Source organism: Castor canadensis, chromosome 4 (genome assembly GCF_047511655.1).
Source record: "Castor canadensis chromosome 4, mCasCan1.hap1v2, whole genome shotgun sequence".
Classification (NCBI taxonomy): domain Eukaryota; kingdom Metazoa; phylum Chordata; class Mammalia; order Rodentia; family Castoridae; genus Castor; species Castor canadensis.
The window spans coordinates 103075462-103084026 of record NC_133389.1 but is presented as its reverse complement, the minus strand read 5'-3'; the positions used below and the strand labels follow the sequence as shown (position 1 = coordinate 103084026).

The following is an 8565-nucleotide window of genomic DNA, read 5'->3' as shown; positions in this document are numbered from 1 at the left end:
ATGTGAAATCCTACAGTTAAAAACAATTTGACTGCACACATGTACAATAACTATGCAGTTTATTAAAGCAGAACAGATCAAAACAAAGCAAGACAAACCAGCATCCACCGAAATTTAGAGGGTTTTGCTGACTCAAAGTTCCATATGCATGTAGTGATATGACCTGACCACAAAGTGCTCAGGCCACTCAGCTTCCTCATGGCAAGTGTCCAGCACTCAGTCTGAAGGAGGGCTCCTGTGGCCTGTGGAGGTCACACTGTAAAGATGGAGTTTCTCTGGGCTTTGAATTTTGAAAAGCCTTCAATCTCTTATGAGGAATGGTTGAACTGTGAGGGATTTAGCCCAGAAAAAGGAAGATTCTAAAAATAAAATGATTGTTTTATATTTGATATATTGTAAGTACTTTTGTAAATACCACAATGAACCCCTAGCACACCAATAAAAAAAAAAGAATGAATATAAAATTGTTCAAACATGTTGAAAGCACCATAAGAAGGGGACTAAGGCAGAAAGGAGAAAAACACAGGAGATAAACCAATGTGGGATATAACACATATGTACATGGAAATGTCACAGTGAAACATACTGTATAGCTAGCTAACTTAAAATTTTTAATTTTGACAATCTTCAATCATCTTTTTTTGTTGTTCCTTATACTTTTGGTGTTATCTATGTCCTAATCCAAGGTTATAGAGATTTATATTAATGTTTTTCCCTAAGGAATTTTTTATAAACTTAAGTCTTAGATTTTAAATTCCAAACTCATTTTTTAAAATGTGCATTTGGCCCTCTATATCCAATAGTTCTGTATTTTCATATTCAACCAATTGCATATTGAAAATATTAAAAAATATTATGTCTGTGCTAAAAAAATTTTAAAAAGCAAAAAATTTTTTTAAAAAAGGCCTGACATCTGGAGCAGAGATTGAGTTCAGAATAGCTAAGGCCAAGGAGGAAATGATGGTTTAAGCTGTGCTTCTGGACTTCACAGTCCTGTGTGGACTCGACCCTTCTCCTGGCTCCTTCATCAGAACCTCGTGCCTATCTCCTTGAATTGGCTCACTGTTCCCCAAGTGTACCTACAAGTCATCTGAGGGTCCTTTCTAAACTTTTATGTTTGTCTCCATTGTTTTTCTGTGCAGCTGAATCCTTCTAAGTCTTGCCTGATGGTTTTCAACTCTGGCTGCATATTAGAATTATCTAGGGACACTTTAAACTACTATGCCTGGGCTCCACTTCATGAGCTTCCAATTTAATTGGTCTGAGGTAGGACCCAGGTAGCAGTATTATTTTAAAACACTACAGGTGATTTTAACAAACCTGGACCACCAGTTTAGTCCCTACTTGATTTTGGTGATGCATTTCTCAATTTCACTTGTTCCTGACCTCCTGCTGGGACTTTTACTTGTAATTAACATAATGTCTGATTTAATTCATTCATCAAGAAATAACTATCAGCTCTATGTTATTAATCACCTTTCAGCGTGCCTATGTCTGATTTTTTCAGTTAAATCTGAAATCCTTTGGATGTGTTTTATATTCCATATTACTTTCTCCCTAATACACACTGATTGCCTTACCTATAGAATTGTGCGTGTGTGAGTTGTTCTTTCAATTTTTATGGGAAATCAATAAATATTGCTTACTTTATTGGCAAATAAACTGAATTTTGATAGTTAATGGCAAATTTACAAAAATGATTATACCCCAAAATGTATAGGGGTGTGTGGAAATTTAGCTGAATTATTGAGTGAGAAAACAAGTTAAGGTAATATAGGAGAATTACAGATGCAGGATTTTTTTTGGCAATAGTTTCCATGAAACCTAATTGTGGTGGTTGGCCAAAGGTGTCACCTGAAAGAAACAGAATAACATGGTTGGGCTGCTATGGGAGTGGCTAAGCAGGAGTACTGACAGGTAGTTGGGATAGGAGGCCACAAAAGCTTGCACGGTTAATTAACTATTTCTAGCTAATGAGAATATCTTTTTGCTTTCTTTACTGTCTGAGAGATTGTGGCTTTTTGGTTCATTCAATCAAATGTCATTTGGATTGTACAAGCCAGAACAAAAATTTTGTTCTAGGAAAATACTGAAGTAACTAAACTGTTAATAAATTCAGTGCCACCTAATAATAATGCTTAGTGTTTATATAGTGTCTTTCTTGGAGGAGCTCAAAGCATTTTATAGGCTCTGAAAGTTAATCAAGTTGGGAATTTTTTACCCATTGTGGGAGTAAGATCCAGGATTACACACCTCCAAGCTGTAAAGCTGGCTTTCCTTATTTACACATGTGCACCTTATTAATGGGGGGACTTCAAAAAGTCTGAGGCCCTTTGGTCTGAGAGACATTGTAACACAAAGTGAACTTAAATCCATTTTTGGCCAGCTGGTGTAAGGATCCAAACAATGTTTTAAGCATTTTAACAAATGAAAACAGTTTAAAAAGAGAGAGAGAGAGAAAAATCATATGCAGCTCTCTGATTAGTTTGTCACCATGACAATTGTTGAAATATAATGATTCCTTATTTGTGTTTCTAGTTATTATAGGAATAATTGTGAGGCAGGAGAATAAATTTTACTTTTTTGTTTATGGACATTTTCTTGTTTCTCTTTATTTTAATATGTATAATAAAAGGGACCCAAGGGGTGGAGGTTTCTACAGCATGGTAAGTTTAGGAGGCTAAAAATAAATATGTTTTGACAAGTGTTAGGTGGTATCTTGATTATTTTCATAGCAATTGGAGTATCATTTCATAGAGGAGGGCTTAGAATAAGAGGCTTCAAACCTGAGCCAGAAATGCACCCTGTGATAGAATTTGAGTTAATAATGAGAATCATGCAGATGATCCATGTCATCCAAGACTGATTAGTTATATGAACTTCTTCTTCAGATCTGTAGGTATGGGCTATTTCTCCCTTTGCTTAGGGACTCCTTTCTGGCCAATTGGTGGACAGAGTCGACCAATTGTTTATTGTGGAGTTAGATTTTTGTCTAGGCAACCAATTTCTTTTTCTGAGGTCCTAGGGACTTGAAATGTGTTATGAGTAGTGAAGTTTTATGTACCCTCTAAAGAGGCAGATGGAGTTGACTTTGAGCATCTGCCATATCGTAGGGGAGTGGGTCTTCCAAAATTAGAATATGAGCTCTTCATTCAAAGACAATTTGTCATTCCAAGTGCATGCAACAAAAAATACTGGGCTCACTAAGCATTTGTTGATTGACTTTTTTAATTTTTATTTTTTTTAAATACAGAGTTTCCCACAATAAGAGGGGTAACTTTGGTGATCAACATGGTTTTAGATGGGGTTGGGACCCTATGTTTCATAAAACTGAATTATATAGGAAGTTATTCTTTTTCTAATTCTCTTTCCATTTTTCTGATTATATAAACGAGGCAGGCTTAGTTGGGTACTAGTATACCTTTATTGTTTAACTTTTGGTGTAAATGATTCTGGCTGTCTGATTTTTGGTAATGATATAAAATTTATTTGAAAATAATTAGGTAGGAAAATGAGAATACTTACTGAAAAAAACAACACAGGTGGTGTTTGAATGTCAAAAAACTAGTTGATGAAAAAGATTGAATTCCCTTACTATTTGAGTGTGTTCTTAAGTCTATTGTTTTCACTTCCTTATATTTGTACTAGTATAGATTAATCGTGCAAAGGAGTTTTAGTGTGGCATGTCTGTATATGTATATAATGTCTTTGGTCTAATGCACCCTGTCTATATTACTCAGTCCCCACTTCAACCCCCCCTCCCCCGCTGTTAATAACTTTTTGTGGGCTTCATTATGCTATTTTCTTTTTCTTCCTCCTCTTCTTTTTTCTTTTTTTTAATGGGACTGGGGTTTGAACTCAGAGCTTCATGCTTGCAAAGTAGATGCTTTACCACTTGAGTCGTGCCTCCAGTCCATTTTACTCTTGTTATATTAGAGATGGGGGTCTTATGAACTATTTGCCTGGACTGACTTCAAAATGCAATCCTCCCAATCTAAGCCTCCCCGGGAGTTAGGATTACAGGTGTGAGTCACTGGCACTTGGACATTATGCTATTTTCATACACTGTGTTTGTGTGTGAAATTTACTTTGATTATATTCACTCCTTATTACCCTCTTTTTTCTTCCTTCCCCTTTGAGCACCCCAAAATAGTCCCCCTTCTACAACATGTTGTATTATTATTTTTTTAAGGTCCAGATTCCTCATATGAGTGCAAATATGCATTATTTGTCTTTCAGAGCTTGGCTTCTTGCTCAACATGATTTCCAGTTCCATTCGTTTTCCTACAAAGGACATAATTTCATTCTTCTTCATTGCTGAATAATACTACATTGAATATATGTCCATTTTCTTTATCCATTCATTGATTGTTGGGCACTTAGGCTGATTCCATAGCTTGGCTATTGTGAATAGTGCTGCAATAAACACTGGTGTGCAGGTATCTCTATTATACGTTGACTTACATTCATTTGGGTATATGCCCAGGAGTGGTATAGCAGGACCATGTGGTAGTTCTATTTTTAGTTTTTGGAGGAATCTCAATACTGATTTCCATAGTGGCTACAGTAATTTACATTCCCACCAAAAATATTTAAGGGTTCACTTTTCCCCCAACACATCCTCACAAGCATTTTTGGTGTTTTTTAGCAGTTTGAAACAACAATCATTCATTGCCTCACACATTATTGTGGATCAGAGATCCAGGAGTGGATTAGTTGGGTGTTTCTGGCTTAGGATCTCTCATGAGGCCACAGCCAGGCTGATGGTAGAGGCTGCAGTGATCTGAAGGTTTCAACTGGGACTGTAGAATTTGCTTCCAAGATGGCTCACTCACAGGGCTGGTGGCAGAGTCCCCAGTTCCTTACATCAGGGTCTTCTCATGGGTGCCTGGGTGTCCTCAGGACTGAGCAGATGACTCCCCTAGAGAGACTGATCAGAAAGAGGGAGGGAAGAATGAGCAAGCAAGGAGCACAGTACCTTTTATGACTTTGTCTCAGAAGTCATTTCTACTTGAGTCCACACTCAAGGGAAGAGAATTAGGCTCCATTTTTTTTTTTTTTTTTGGGTGGGACTGGAGTTTGGACTCAGGGCTGCTTGCTTGCTTGCAAGGCAGGCACCACACTTCTTGAACCACACCTCCAGCCCTCTTTTTTTTTTTCTTTGATGGTACTGGGGTTTGAACTTAGGACTTCATACTTGCTAGACAGGTGTTCTTCTGCTTGAGCCATGCCTCCAGCCCAGGTGCCACATTTTTCACAAAGAAGAACATTTATTGTGTGACCAGTCATTGAAATTCTCAAGGTGAACTAGATGCTGCCATAGCTGCCCTGCTGTTATTTCGTGGAATCCATGCTTTAATCTGTGATAGACAATTTTTAGGTACCTCATTTGACCAGTCCCTATAGTACTTTGATTCTTAGCCTTGGCACTCCAGTTATACTTTCTCTTGCACTTGGCAAGGTAGCCATATTTGCCACAGGTCAACTTTTGAATGTGGTAGGCCTTAGAGCCATATCAGTGACATGTGTGCATTGTAAGATGACACTTTCCAAAGAATGTTGTTCCCCTCATCATCTTGCTTCTGCCACTGAGACTGAAGAGCCAGGTTCCAGTTCTCTTTTGAGAAGTAGTGGGGTTTGAACTCAGGGCTTCACACTTGCTTGCTAGCCACTCTATCAGCCCGTTTTTATGTTAGGTATTTTCTAGATAGGGTCTTGTGAACTATTTGCCTGGGCTGGCTTTGAGCCTTGATCCTCCTGATCTCTGCCTCCTGCCTGAGTAGCAAGGATTACAGGCATGAACCACTGGCTCAGGTTCCACTTTTTGAAGGAAAGTACACCAAAGGGTTTGTGGATATACTTTCTAGGCCACCACACCAGTTCACCAGCATTTTTTGTTGTTTGTTTTCTTTATGACTGGTATTCTCACTGGAGTAAGATGGACTCTCCACTTTCTTGTATTTTTAATTGAAGTTGCTGACTATCTGTTTCATATGTTTAGTTACTCTTTATTCCTGGATCAGATGTCATTTATGAATGGCAAAACCCATTACTTATTCTAATTTCTTACTTCCTAATACAAGGGTATTTCCAGTCAGGGTTCTTTAACAGAGTTACTTGTCCCATTATGTAATGAATTAATTTTTCACTTACGTATTTAGAATAATCTGATCTATGAACAGTTCTTGGAAGAGAAAGGGAAGTATTCTTTGTTCTGGAGTTCAAATGGGGAACCCTGGTTGAAAAAGGGTTTTGAAGTTGTTTTTGTGAAGTAAAACTAGTTAGTTTACTTGTCTCTTCTTTCAGAACATTCAGTTATGTAAAGAAAGAGAAGAAACATCATTGGGAAGAGGTAGGCGAGAAAAGGGCAGGGAGTGGAGAGAAGGAAGTGGTGTGTAGAAAATGCAGGAAAGGAGAAAAGTGAAGGAAGAGGAAGGGGGATGGAGAATAAGGCAGACACACTGAATTAATATGCTTGTTTAGGGACTGTATGCCATTAATAAAGCTACTTTTAAGTGCATTGAAATATAGGCAAGTTTATATCCTGATGATGTTTGCTTTCAGGGTCTCTGTGGTTTCAAAAGAGGAGGCAGATCTGGGCTCAAATTCTGGTACCTGCCATAGCTTGGTGATGTTGAGCAAGTCATGTAACTTTGCTAAGCCTCAGTCTCTTTATCTTTAAAATGCAGTCATAGCATCTGCTTTACAGAATTGCTGAGAGGATTAAGTTATGCTTGCTTATTGAGGGAAATCAGGGACTCCATCTCAACATGACTAGCAAGTACATTATAGAGCTGAGACCACCAATCCCTAAAAGAAGAAAAATATATATTCTAAAGCAATGTGGATTTCTCTGTCCTTTCCTCAGAATATAGCCCTTTCCCTCTGCATTGCTCTGAATTTCATGTCACTGATGCTTCCTCCTTGCTTGCAGAACACAGCTTACTGATGCTGCCATAGTCCCTGGCTCTGGCATTTTCTTCCGTTCACTGTAGGGGGTTGACAACAGGCTTAAGCCAACCAGAAGTGGGGTCCCTGGACAGCTGCTGTGATGTAGTCCTTGTATGTAGGGGGATGTAAAAGTGAACCAGAGTTCTTCCCTGGGCTAAACTGTAGCACAAGATTATTTCAGACACCCTTTTTTTTATGTTATTTGCTCTCTCCTCAGGACAACTCTTTTCAAGTACCTAAAATCCTTGTGTTATATCTCCCCCCTATGATCACTCAATTCTCCCTCCCACATCAAAACCACTCTCAAGAAAGCAGCTATTTAGACCTTGTGAGAAATCAAGTTAGTGTTATTACCTTTCCCAGATGTGTTTGCAATTGGAGGTTTTTATTGCCAGCTGAGAAACTCTGCCTCTGTTAAAGGGACTTCAGAAAATTCTGGATTTTTTTTGGAAAAGGGCCCAAAGTGGGCAGAATCTTAAAGGCAAAATCCTGGAAGAGAGCTCCATCCTCAGGGTGCACAGGCTACCTGAGCCTGACCTCAGACCTCAAGGCTGATGCTTTCAGAGAAGCCCTTAACTCTAGATTTCCAGGGGTCTGTTCTATGCATCAAACCTTTTTTTTAATTCTTGAGTTTAGTTTGGGAAACAATTATGTCTGGTGTACATTAGGTACTTAATTCTTATTTTAAAAGATTTGTTAGATGGCAATGTACACAAACCCTCTATCTGTTGGTGCTGACCCTCGAGCTTCCTGGGGATTGCAACAGCTCCTGACCCTCTCTAGGCCTCATAAGTAGGGGGTTGTTGGCAAAGCAACAGCAGGCTGAGCTCCATGAGGTAATTCATTCTATCATCTATTATCTATCTCACAGTACATTATAAAAAGGAATGGAAGGGAGGGATCAGAGGCTTTCAGACATTTCCTTTGCGTAGTTCAAGATTTTGTCTAGTTCTATTCATCTGGTCTGGCCTTTTGGAGGGCAGGCCCGAAAGCTTTTAGAACAAAGTGTGAAATGCTGCCTCTTTCAACAGGGCTGCAAGGTGGAAGGGTCACTTGAGATTTGCTGTTACAGGCTTGTAGCATTTGGTTTTGATGTTATTGAGCTGCTGTCCTGGGTTTTAAATATTTTAATGAAAATTTTTATTGTGTTTGTGGACTGGCTTTTAGCAAAGGCTGCAGTTTTAAACATTCTAATAAACGAATGGGAGATGAATACAAAGAGAATTAAAAATGGAATTTAGCTCATACTTACAGATGATTTTGTAGAATATGATAGAGTCTGATGTTGTTTTGAAGGTGAAGTGCATGACTGGAGAAATGTGAGATGCTTCTCTTTCAGAACTATCTGCCATTCTTAGATGGTTTGGTATCTTATTGTCTCCTTCTTTCAAGTGGATTATTGCTGTTGTAATGGAGTTGCTATGTTTCAGAGCTCTGTCTGGTTACACAAAGAACAAAGGGAAGAAAGAAAGTAATGACTAATCTAGAAAACCTGGCCTTCTGTAACTATCTTTGGCCTTTTGCAAATAAATGATGAAATGATGAAATCTTATCCATAAGAGCTATTAGTTTATAAACCTGGTGACTAGGTCTAAATATCTAAAACTGTGTATA

The 8565-nt window shown here is 38.4% G+C and overlaps 1 pseudogene; it reads right to left on the bottom strand.

The window, feature by feature from the left end:
- Positions 1–5297: 5297 nt before the first annotated feature.
- Positions 5298–5575, bottom strand: LOC109689205 (large ribosomal subunit protein eL37 pseudogene; annotated as a pseudogene).
- Between the last annotated feature and the right edge of the window lie 2990 nt (positions 5576–8565).